Source organism: Sceloporus occidentalis, unplaced genomic scaffold, assembly GCF_023333645.1.
Source record: "Sceloporus occidentalis isolate IW3139 unplaced genomic scaffold, rSceOcc1.0.p SCAF_3, whole genome shotgun sequence".
Classification (NCBI taxonomy): domain Eukaryota; kingdom Metazoa; phylum Chordata; class Lepidosauria; order Squamata; family Phrynosomatidae; genus Sceloporus; species Sceloporus occidentalis.
Genome location: NW_028316983.1, coordinates 70,072,252 through 70,085,548, shown reverse-complemented (window position 1 = coordinate 70,085,548; position 13,297 = coordinate 70,072,252). Strand labels below are relative to the sequence as shown.

Sequence of the window (13,297 nt, the reverse complement as noted above, 5' to 3'; positions counted from 1 at the left end):
TGGTTTTGTATTTATTTCAAAGGAAATAAAGCTTGAACCCAAGAATTTTATGTAATGCCAAGAAATGTTTGAAGTGCTATATGTATCTGCGTAATTTATTGGGCTAGACTGCAGAACTTATTCTGCAATGTTTAAGAGTTAATCAGGGGAATGAAGCCATGCCCCAAGCCATTGAAGCCATATTTATATCTCACAGTCCTGAGATTTAGCAGCAGCATCCTCTCCCTTTCAAGTTTACTTTTAAAGCACAGCAGGGAATCAAGTGTCCCTCTTAATGTTGTTCAATGGGCACCAGCTCTAGCCATCATAATCCATGGTGAGGAATGATGGGAGTAGCAGTTTGGTCGCATCTAGAGGCAGAGCCAGCATGGTATTGTGGTCTGAGCATTGGACTATGACTCTGGAGATCAGAGTTTGAATCCCCACTCAGCCATGGAAACCCACTCAGTGACCTTGGGCAGTGACTCTCTCACCTTCAAAGGAAGGCAAAGGCAAACTCTTTGGAAAAAAACCTTGCAAAGAAAACCCTGTGATAGGTTTGCCATAAGCTGGAAACAACTTGAAGGCATACAACAACAACAACAACAACAACACATTTGAAGAACCATATGATTCCCATCCTGCTTTAAAGTCAGATACTTCAAATGTACATAAGATCTGGATTTTATATGCAGCAGCACATTGTAAGCTGCTCAGGAACGTGACATAACCTTCTATCCCTGAATATACAGTGCACCCTTGTTATATGCTGGGTTTGGTTCCAAGATCCCCTGTGGATAACAAAATCCGTGGATGCTCAAGTCCCATTAAATATAATGACATAGTAAAATGCTGTCCCTTATAAAATGGAAAATCGATGTTTGATATATGAAATTTATACTTTTGTTGAACATTTTCAAACCATGGATGCTTGAATCCATGTATAAAAAATCTGAAGATAAGAAGGGCCGACTGTATTTGTTTATTTATTAATTAAAATATTTTTATCTCATCCTATATCTGAAGATCTCAGGGTGAGACTTTGACTTTATGTACACCAAAACACAGTATCAGCATCAACAAAGATTAATTAACATTAACCTGATACTTGGATTCAGGCATTTTTATTTATTTATTTATTTTTATTTAGCGTATTTAAACACCTCTCTTCAGCCACAACGGCTCTCAGAACGGCTTACAAAATGGTTAATTAGACGGTTCCCTGCCCTTAGGCTTACAATCTAAGAAGACACGACACAAAATTATCCCCTCTGTTGTAAACCACTCGGATTCCCAGTGATTGGGCGGTATATAAATAAATCCTATTATTATTGTATTATTAAAAGGAGAAGGGAATGGTGGTGGAGAAGGGGATCAGGTCCAGCAATTCTTCTCTCCCTCTGAGGCCTGGACCATGGCAGATGGACTAGAGGGAGGGCTCTCCTTCTTCCTTTAGGCCAGGCCTGCTGGAGCTGACAAGTCTTTCTCTCCGAGGTCTGATGACGTAGATGGCAAAGGGAGGGCTCATCTTCTTACAGAACACTGCACATGGGAACTAGCCTTGTACCAGTCAGATGCTGCTAAGATCACAGAAGCTGACAACAGGACACAGAACACTACACAACACCACTAAATTTGACAACAAGAGATGGGGAAAGCCGAGATGGTCTAAGTGTATGAATATGTTTACGATGACTACTTATGCATTGCTTAAAAAAAATAAAGGGATACAAATCTCCACAGAAGTTGAAAAAGGTGATTTATCTGGGCAATACAAATTTAGAAATAATTATTATGATTTCAATAGAAATAAAATACATCTCATCACAGTAAAGAAGACTGTAACCATGTGCCAGTTCATTCAGTCTCTTCCCCAATGCTAATTCAAGCAGAGCAACATCCAGACTGCTGCTCTCCTGGCTTCCTATTTCTTGATCTTTAAACCTGACTCAAAATGGACATCCCTTCATACAGAGGATGCCCTCAAACAGAGAACTGTCCTCTGACAGCCCTGACTCTGTTCTGAGAAGTGGGACATATGACTAGAAGATCTTATTAAAGCCTTATTCATAGTCTTTACTACTTCTCACTTCTTTTCTTACAACATTAGAAGATCACCTCTAACTGCTCTGGGGCCCATCTTCTCTTTCCTGACAGCTGCTCTCACAGATGGAGTCAAGAAATGCCCTTTCCAAAGCAGAATAGGTTTGAACATTTTTCTAATTGTCCAATCTCTCTCGCAAGATGTTACTCCTTTAAGTTATTACAAGTCAATTAACTGTGATAGTTTTCAACAACCAATTTTTTCCCCTGTTCGGGCATATACAGCAGCTTTGCAAATAAGTAAGCAACCTATTTTCCAGCAGAGCTCATTCTCCTCCCTCTCCCCACCTCACACACAGACACACACACACACCACAAGCACTTTTTCTCATCCAAACACATTACGTCAATCCTAAATTTAGATTACAAGCTTTTTAGTACAGAAACTGTGTCTCTTTATGCCTTCTGTGATGTGCCAAGCGCACCTTTGGGTGCTATTAAATAAAAAAACAACAAAACAGGCTTTGATACTAAAGCACAGGATGTATAAAGACACAAACCTGATGGTGGGTAGCTGGCATATGCAAATGCATTGCTTCTATCTCTGAAGTTGTACATTATTAAAAAGCTCATATTAAATTGGAAAGAATAAAATTAAAAATTACTACTTTGGAAGCATACGCCATGCATACTAACATCATTTAATAAGTAGCAACAGATATTAGACTTGCAGCAAGATGACATCCTCAATTTCTGGCCAGTATTAAGCCCAGGCTGAAAGACAAAACTGGATTGCACACACAGTTCCAAGACTAGCTAACTCACCATTTAGAAGTCAGGAAGAAAATACAGGACCATGTTCTCCAGCCTCTCTCCCTTCTTAAGCTCTTGCATCTGGTTTAATTAAACTTCAGATAGCTCCTAAATCACAAACAGTGAACTATGTGAAATGTTCAGTGCTTGGTATTAACTGATTCATTATTTATTTCTCCATGACTTTATCTAACTTTCTAGATTCCCTAGTTAATACTGAAACTTACAATAAACTTTAGTAAATAAGGCTATTAGAATTTGTAAGGCAAGGAGTCTCTCCCTTTGTCACATTCAGTAAAACTGGAAGGCCTGCTGCCTCAGGAGAAAACATATTAGAACTGTAAGTTTATTGTTAGGCAGACTAATCTGTGTGATTTCTTTAAGACTACAGCAGAAGGGAAAAGGGGGAATAGAAAGAACATTTTGGAGGCCAGGTCAGCTGGTTTGCTTGGGGAGCAAGAATTTAAAGAACAAGAATAGAAAAGAAGGTGAGTAAAATGAGTCTTGGAAGGGAATGGGGGTTAAGAGAAACTGATTTGTTTCCTTAGCAGATACCAATGGTCTCAAGCAGCCAGGATCCTTTCATAATGTCCACCAATGAGCTTGCATGGAAGGAAGGTGTTTGCAAACTTTTGGGAGGAAGAGGGCCAATCTTTGTATCTATCCACTTGTTACTGTACATGCAGTGGATCTAAGTGAAATCAATCACTCCCAACTAACCTTTAAAAAACAAGGCATTTGAAGAGAGTGAAATGAATGTGTTGGTAGGGATAGTAAGGAAAGAGTGGTGAAGATGAGTGATGAACTGATTTTGGGACAGATTTCCCATATCTAACAGTTCTCAGATGTGCTGAACTTCCATGATTTACAGCCAACAATCCTATTATGAGCTTTGTAGTCCAAGTGGGGAAAATTCCAGATGGACAAAGGCAACCTTAAATAGACAAAAATAGCCAGTTGAAAGAGCCAGTAAGGAAATATACTTCCCTATGATCAAGAGTAATGACCTCCATGTCACTGTCTGTAAATCCCATGACTTGGCCCAAGTCTAACAATTTAAAATGACAACTTACTAAATTCAAAAAATCAATTATTAGTGAATTGAGTGAATTAAGCTAGTGAATTCAATTTCCAATTTCTAATAATCAACATTATTGAATTTATTTTCAAACATAACATTACAAGCTCTGGCAATTTCAATTTATTAACTAAGTGTGTAATCAGCTTCAGACTGTGAGAAGGTACAAGGTGGAAGCATGGAGTCTTATTCATTCTTGGCTTCTAAATCATAATTTAGCTAGTTAGGAAGGGCACATCTACATAAAGACACAGTAGACAACCATAATAACTAATGGTGCATCTCCACTGTAGAAATAACACAGTTTGACATAACTTTAACAGCTATGGTGCCATCCTAAAGAATCCTGGGATTTTTAGTTTTGTGAGGCATCAACATGCTTTGGCAGAGAAGGGTAAAGACATTGTAAAACTACAAATTCCAGGATTCTGTAGTGTGGATCCATGGTAGTTAAAGTGGTGACAAACTGCATTATTTCTACAGTGGAGATGCACCCTTAACATCTAAGCAACACCACTACCTGTAACACAGCTGCAGCTGTTGGTATCAAATGACCTGGAAATACAGTGGGTGCTTTTTATCTTCTGGGGTTTGGTTCCAGGACTCCCCTTCCCCCGTGGATAACAAAATCCATGGGTGCTCAAGTCCCATTCAATCCAATGGCATAACAAAATGGTGTCTCTTTTAGCTATTTGGAATTTATGAATTTTCTGAATATTTTCAAGCCACAGATGCTTGAATCCATGGATAAAAAATCCGTGGATAACAAGGGTCGACTGTATATAAAGCCACTGAGGTTGCATCCACTCAGATGTAAGAGAATCTCTTGGGCGGGGGCGGGGGCGGGGGGGCAAAAATTCACAGGTCAGGAATGAAAGCAAGAATGGAAAAATATCCTTAAGACAGAGGTGGAAACTGTGGCTGTCCAGATGTTTTGGCCTACAACTTCCAGAAGCCCTAGCCAGTACAGCCATGTTGAGAATTGTAGTTCAAAAACATTCAGTGGCCCATAATTGTCAACCCTTGCCTAAAGGCAACCTGAAGGAGTTATTGAGCCTAGAAACCAGGGGTGCATTGGGTTTGTGGAATACAATACAAACATGCTGGGAAAGCAAACTTAGCAAAGGCTGTTGACAGTCCATGAGCCAAACCAAGGAGAAATTTAGAACAGAAAAGTCAACCCTATGTTTCTAGTGTGTCTTTTCATTATTATCTGAAATGATTATTTATATACAGGAGAGTTGTGGAAAGTGTGGCATGGACAATATGGCCTCAACACTTCCCAGGAGACTCTTAAAGCCCCCTGACTTTCCTGCCAAATTGGTATTTTCCTAGCCAACCCCCCCCCCCCCAATTGCCATAGAAAGTATGATAGTGCAGATCCCTTGCCCCAAGTAATTCTCGTACCAAAAAAATAAAACAAAAACAAAGAACACCCTAAGCTCTGGTAATATTTGATAATGTAATGTCAACTTTAATAATGTCCCATAAACATCAGTCCCCAAATATTTCAACTTCTGTTAACCAGAAGTGAAATCTCATAACTTCTTGTTGTACAAGGAGCAGTGGGGAGGGGGAGCCTCTATCCCCTTTGCAGTTGCCCATGCCAATGCACTTTTCTGTCAACCAGGGCCTTCAAAAATGTATTTAAAATATATCAGTGGAATTTTAGAGTACACTTGCAACCACTAACTTTTACATCTCAATCAGTAATCCACTATTCATCTACAGAGGGTTTGCTGTAAATTAGCTATCTCAGCAGGGCCCAAGCAGAGCCTCCTTCCCAGCATATACTTCTTTCCCAAACAAAAGGACTAGGCAAGGCACAAGAGCCAGGTGAGATCATGTTCCCTCTGTTTTCTTTTCTGACATGCACATTTTCAATCCTTTTCTTCTCTCTCCACCACCTGAAACTCTTCCAAACGCTGATGTTGTAGGAAATATGCATGGTCAGTAATTTCATGGTGCTTTCCCAAATTTTTGCATAGCAACACACACACACACCAGAAGCACCTAAAAGGTCAATATGATGGAGGTTTTTAAAATTATGAATGGTGTGAGTAGACAGTTAGTGGACATGACCTGCATGCTCTGTCTATAGTCTTACTGAGGACAGCTGACTAACCACAGTCAGAACGGACTGTTCAATTGCACAGACTTTGGACTTACCAAGGAGGGTTCCTCTTATATTCAAGATGGAATGGTAAGAGATACATATGATGGCATGAGAAAGGGAGCTAGCTGACAGGTAGGGCTACAGAGATAACAAAGAGCACGTGATGGAATGCAGCAAAGAAAAGGATATGACACAGAATGGGTTAAAAATGCAAGGAAAATACTTTTCTGCTGCTAATATAGCAGTGTGGCCCTCCTGAGTTAATAAATATATAGAAGCAGCCCTCAGAGTAATTCATGTTGTGCACCACTGATCTAATCTGACTGGCAGTAGTTCTTAAATATATCCAGCACGATTGATTTCTTCCCATGGCCTCTCATGAACTAGGTAACATGGCCAGGGGTTCAAACAAAAACAGGGGAAAAACACAACACCAGTAGACAAAAGCTACCTACAATATTTACAACAGCATAGTTTCTCCAGGGGGACATTTTGCTTCACAGATCTAAAAACCACATGTAATAATGCATCAAGAACCTTATTTTTCCAGTGTAATAATCCTAACATCTAAATGCATCAGCACTTTTCCATACTCTGAAATGAAAACAGTGGTTTTCATATGGAATGTTTTTCAAATCTGCATGTCAGCTTTGTATTGGGGCTATACTAATCTTCTTCACCTCATTCCTATTTTAGTATATGTCCTTCAAAGCAGCAAAGAACAAAGCAGCTTTTAAAACATACAGATCATTCCACGGGTCCTTTTTTCAGACAGACAGACAGACCAACAGATGTCAATAGATATTTATTTCATAGAAACAGAGTTGGAAGAGACCACAAGGGCCATCCAGTCCAACCCCCTGCCATGCAGGAAATCTCAATCAAAGCATCCTCGACAGATGGCCATCCAGCCTCTGCTTTAAGACCTCCAAAGAAGGAGACTCCACCACACTCTGAGGGAGTGTGTTCCACTGTCGAACAGCCCTTATTGCCAGGAAGTTCCTCCTAATGTTGAGGTGGAATCTCTTTTCCTGTAGCTTGCATCCAGTGTATCAGCAGCGGCCAGGAGATCATTTGCATTGCTAAAACTAGTTCATCAGCTGTGTTCATTCCTTGAGATTCCAGATCTGGCTACAGTGAGACAAGCAGTTGTTTGGATTGCTATAGCACATTCTGCATAGGGCTGCCTTTAGAAACTGTTCAGAAACTTCAACAGGTTCAAAATGTGGCAGCCAGAATGCTGGCTGGGGCCTGTTATGGAGCATATACAACTCTCTTGCTGAAAAAGGTTCATTGGCTATCAGCTTGTTTCTGGGCACCATTCAAAGTACTGGTCATGACCTATAAAGCCCTATACAGCTTAGGTCCAGACTATCTTCCTGCATGGCAGGGGTTGGACTAGATGGTTCTTGTGGCCTCTTCAAATCCCATGATTCTATGATCTGAAAGGCCCTTATCTCCCCATATGGGAAGGAGTAGCCTTGGTCCATAAATCTATCTTCACCCTGACCAGGAAACCTATCTGGAAAACAAAGCACATCAAGTGTATTTACCTGACTCTGAAGGCTAGGGACAGTCTGGGGATTCTGTTGGTCTACCGTCCACGCCATTGCCTAACAGATTCCCTGGCCGAGCTGACACAGCTGGTCTCGGAGCTGGTGTTGGAGTCTCCCAGGCTTCTGGTCCTGGGGGTCCTCAACATCCCCTTCAAGGCTGGCTTATCAGATCTGACAGGTCCAGCTCGGGAGTTCATAAATACCATGACTACCATGGGCCTGTCCCAATTAGTCTCGGGTCCTACACATTGTGCTGGTAATACACTTGACGTGGTTTTTAGTACAGAACCGGAATATCCGTGGGCAGCTGATTCATAAATCCTGTATCTTAACTGTATATCTTCTTTTACTTTGTTCGTACCTTAATGCATACCCTTCAACTATATATGAGCCTTTTAATGTATTTGTAATATTTATATCACATTCCATAATATAATACAAAATGATACAAGTTTCTCTTTCAAAGTCTTTATAGCTATACATATAGATATGCTTTAGAAAATATTACAGAATATTGCAGCTTCATCCAAATTTTGTTCTATTTCTCAGTATATTTCCATGTGTTCTATACCTGAGTCTTTACCCCACTTTTCTTTTATGTCATCTATTCTTTTTCCCCATTTATCCGTTTTAATGTCTTTTGCTTCTCTATTCAATTTTTTTGACAGGATATCTATTTCCAACATATCTAATAATTTGATAATCCATTCATCTATATGCACTTCCTTCTTGATTTTCCAGTATCTTGCATATACCAATCTAGCCGAGGCCAGCATGTAAAATATAATATTTTCATATTTTTCCTCTACTTTCGACTCTAACATATTTAAAAGTAAAACTTCTGGTTTAAATTTCAGTTCCACACCCAGTATTTCATTTATCTCATTGCATATGTTCCTCCAAAATTTTTGAGCAAACTTGTATGACCACCAGAGATGGAAAAAGGTGCTCCTCTCTTTATCACATTTCCAGCATGCATTTTCTCCCGTGCCATATATCTTACTTATTTTGTCGGGCGATAAATGCCATCTATATATGATTTTAAAAAAGTTTTCTCTAATATCCTGACTACTTGAGTATTTCATCCTCTTTTTCCAGGATCGCTCCCACTGCTCTAATAATAATGCATGCCCGCAATCTTTGGCCCAATTAATCATATTTTCTTTTATTAGATCTTCTTCTGTATATATTTCTAATAGTTTTTTATATATCCTCGATAAAAGAGCTGGTTTGTCTGACCATATAATTTCCTCTAATTCCGTTTTCCCATTCATAATGCCTATTGTTTTTTGGTCCTCTATAATCCTGGATTTCATCTGAAAATACAGAAACCAACCACAATTAAATCCTTTTGCTCTTATTTGTTCAAGTGTTTCTAATTCATGTCCGTTTTTTGTTTTTTTCCAAGATATTTTTGTATATTAACCAATTTTCCTTCCTTTGAGCGTCTGTTCTAAAAAAAGCCTCATGTGTCGAGGCCCATATAGGTATTTGAAACCCTCCTTGGAGGATTTCAAGAGGGCAATTAAGACGGATCTCTTCCAGCAAGCCTATCTACCCAATCATCTGTAATGACATCATTCACTCTGCTATCCAGGATCAGAACATTTTATCTTTAAAATAGTGACTGAATTGTTTTTAACTGTTTTAATGTTTGAAATTATATGTTTTATTCTTGTATTTTATTGTTACTGTTAGGTTGTAATCCCGCTTCGATCCACCTGGGAGAGGTGGGAAAATACAAATTATTATTATTATTATTATTATTATTATTACTAAGATCTTCAGGGGGAGGCTTTCTCTCAGTCCTGCCACCATCACAGGCTTACAAAATGGCCTTAACAAGTTAGAAAGCTGGGCCAAAAATGGAGGGGGGGAAATGAATTTCAGTAGGGAGAAATGTAGGTTATTACATTTGGACAGTAAAAATGAAATGCAGTGATACAGGATGAGTGACACCTGGTTTGACAGGTGCATGCAAAAGGGATCTATAACTAACTAAATTGTGGAAATGCACTCTTACCCACAGCTGAAACCTGGGCATCCAGGTTCAGATCTAAGTTCAGGAGTAGACCCAAGCTATGAACCTGAGATTTCAGGCAGAGTGTAACCCATCCAGCACAGGCTGAATCCCTATTTCCCAACAGCCTTCCAATTTACCCAGAGGAACTCTGTTTTGTCTGGATTAAGTTTTAATTGGTTTACCCTCATCCATTTCATTATTAACAGTAGACACTGATTTATTACAGAAACAGCTTCCTTGGAATCAGACTGAAAGGACAGATAAAGTAGTGTGTCATATGATGACACTGACCCCAAAACTCTCAATAACATCTCTCAGAGATTTCATGTAAATATTAAACAGAACGGGGGAGAGAACTGAGCCCTGAGGGACACCACAGATATTGGCCAGGGTCAAACAGGCACCCCCCCCCAGCACCACTTTCTGAGTCTCTCTCTCTCGTAAAACAGTGTCCCTGAACCCCATCCCAGAGAGGCGACACAGAGGGGCACCATGGTTGATGGTATCAGAAGCCACAGAGAAGTCAAGCAGAACCAACAGGGACACACTCCCCCTGTCTAGTTCCCTGTATACGTCATCTACCAAGGAGACCAAAGCTTTCTGTCCCATATCCATACCTGAAGCCATGTTGAAATGAATGTAGATAATCTATTTCATATAGAAACCTCTAAAGCTAGAAGGCCATCACATATTTCAGTACCTTACCGCCAAAAAAGGGATACTGGAGACTGTCCAATAGTTCTGCAGTAAAATCCAAGGAGGTTTTTTTCAGTCCTCACCACAGCTTCTTTTAGACAAGATGGAAATCTTCTGTGTTGTACTGAGATGGACAGGTTGCTCACCTGTAACTGTGTTTCTTCGAGTGGTCATCTGCGAATTCACACAAATGGGTTAATCTGCGCCTGCGCAGCAAAACTCGGAAACTTCTAGAATCTCTGGGCAGAATGCAAAGTAACTTTCTGCAACTTTTTGGCGGTAACTCCGCCCACCCCTATATAAAGCCCCTAGCGGTCCGCTCTCCTTCAGTTCCGAATGAGCCGCAACAGCGCGACGGCAACGTCCGCAAGAATCATGAGCGGGACACTGAGGGGATGGATGGGCGGGATTTGTGTGAATTTGCAGATGACCACTCGAAGAAACACAGTTACAGGTGAGCAACCTGTCCTTCTTCTTCGTGGTCTCTGCGAATCACACAAATGGGTTAGACTGGCTAGCTAAAGTCAAAGGAGGAGGGAGTGTCCAAGCATGTAAACAAACCAAATTTATTGACACAGAATAAACAATGCAACCAATCCTGTAACTGTCTGTGTATTCAATGTAAACCTGAAAGCAACACTGCCCTCCCAAAGGCTGCCCTCTCCTTGTCCCTGGAATCCAGCCTATAGTGTCTAATGAATGTCAGTGGCTGGGACCAGGTAGCAGCCTTGCAGACATCCTCCAGGGAAACCCCCATCAGAAAGGCTGAGGATGCTGCTACCGCCCTAGTTGCATGGGCCCGAACCCGTTCCGGGGGAGGAGCACCCGCGAGTTCATAACAGAAGCAAATAGTGTTTGAAACCCACTTAGAAAATCTTTGAGATGAAACGGGTAGCCCCTCTTTTGCCTTCGAATAGCAAACAAAGAGTCTGTTGGAGAGTCTCGAACCCGAGGTTCTATGCAGATAGAATGCCAGTGCCCTTCTGACATCCAAAGAATGAATGCGAAGCTCCTCGTCAGTGGACGGGTTCGGTGCCAGAGTTGGGAGTACAATGTCTTGATTCAAATGAAAGGCCGACACCACTTTAGGCAGGAAGGTGATGTCAGTCCGAAGCACTACCTTGTCCTTGTGAAAACGGAGATAGGGCTGGTCAGCCCGTAACGCACAGAGTTCACTGGCCTGACGGGCAGAGGTGATGGCCACCAGGAAGGCTGTCTTCCATGTCAACAGTCTCAAGTCCATTGTCGCCATGGGCGCAAAGGGCTTGGAGGTTAGCTTAGAGAGAACCAAGTCCAGACTCCAAGCCGGGGCAGGAGAAGAGCAAGGCGGGTGGAGGTTATTGAACCCCCGGAGAAATCTTTTTACCAAAGGGTTCCGAAATAAGGAAGGTTTATCTCCAAACGTGTAGTGAGAGGAGATGGCAGATAAATAACATTTCAGAGAGTTCAAAGATAGTCCTGCGTCAGCTAGGGACATAAGGAAATCCAAACTAATAGAAATGGAAACTTGGATGGTAGCATGTCCTTTCCATTGAGGAACGCCAGGAATTTGTCCCATTTGTAGCCATAGGCTTTGCGCGTGGAGGGCTTCTGGGCCGCCAGCATGACGGTTTGAATGTCAGCTGGGAGAGAGGTTAGAAGTGGATCCTCCATGCTGCCAGTGGGAGAGACTCCATGTCGGGGTTGAGAATCATCCCGTCGTGGAGAGAGAGAAGATCGGGACGGTAGTCGATCTGGAGGTAAAGTCCCTTGGAGAGACGGAGAAGGGGGGCGAACCAAGGTTGTCTCGGCCACCATGGGGAAATTAGGATGACGTCGGCTCGGTCCATCATGATCTTTGACAATACCCTTGTCAATAGGGGAAAGGGAGGAAGGCGTACAGCAGCCCCTGACTCCAATCGAGTTGGAAGGCATCCCCTTTGGAGCCTGGTCCTCGAACCCGAGAGCAAAACTCCAGGACGTGGGTGTTCTGAGGAGAGGCAAAGAGGTCCAGCGACGGAAACCCCCATCGGAGAAAAAGGCTGGCAACTACCTCTGGATGGAGCCTCCATTTGTGGCAAGCCTTCGGGGACCTGCTCAGTTGGTCTGCCCGGTCGTTCTGGTCTCTGGGTAGATGGATGCACTGCAGTAAGATGTTGTGAGCAATGCACCAATCCCAGATGCGGAGGGTGATGTCCAGAAGCAACCTCGATCTTGTGCCTCCTTGTTTGTTGAGGTAGTACATTGTGGTGGTATTGTCCATGAGCAACAGTACTACCCTGTTGGTAAGGAGGTAGGAAAAGGCCCTGAGAGCCTTTTCCAATGCTAACATTTCCAAAGCATTTATGTGGAGGGAAGCCTCTGCCTGAGACCATTTGTCGTTGATGGTAAAGTTTAGGACATGGGCTCCCCAACCTAGCAAAGATGCGTCTGTTGTAAGAGTGATGTCTGGCTGCGGGGGTACGAAGGGCATGCCCATGCAGACGTTCTCGGGTTCGAGCCACCAATGTAAGAATCTTTGGACCTTCCTCGGGATGGCGAGCATCTTCCTGGGTGAATTGTGCACCGGATCGAAGACAGACAGGAACCAGGATTGGAGGGGCCTGAAATGCAGTCTGGCCCAGGGGGTAACGAAGGTTGTGGAAGCTAGGTGACCCATAGCCACCTGGCCCGTATGTGCCCGAACTCTTCTTCGGGATAGGCAATCCCTCAAGGCTGAGCTTAGAGTCTGGAACCTCGGACGAGGGAGGAAGGCCTTCATCTCCTCGGAGTCCAGTGTCGTCCCGATAAAGTCTAACCTCCTTGTTGGGGAAAGATGTGATTTTTGAAGGTTGACCTGAAGTCCCAATGCCTGTAAGAGGGATAGCGAAAACCGGACGTCTCGCAGCAGTGACTCTCGGGACGGCGCGGTAAACAGCCAGTCGTCCAGATAAGGAAAGACAGTGATCCCTTTCTGGCGAAGGTAAGCCACAACTGGTGCCATACACTTTGTGAAGACCCTCGGTGCTGTAGAA

At 42.4% G+C, this 13,297-nt stretch overlaps 1 protein-coding gene and 1 non-coding gene across 14 annotated transcripts in view; both read right to left on the bottom strand.

Moving 5' to 3' along the window:
• Positions 1 to 13,297, bottom strand: part of PTPRF (protein tyrosine phosphatase receptor type F) — a 686,838-nt gene that overhangs the window by 445,528 nt on the left and 228,013 nt on the right. The window lies entirely within an intron of this gene.
• Positions 6,643 to 6,752, bottom strand: LOC149316171 (U6 spliceosomal RNA). The gene has a single exon (XR_016280812.1). It is a non-coding gene; the product is annotated as a U6 spliceosomal RNA (small nuclear RNA).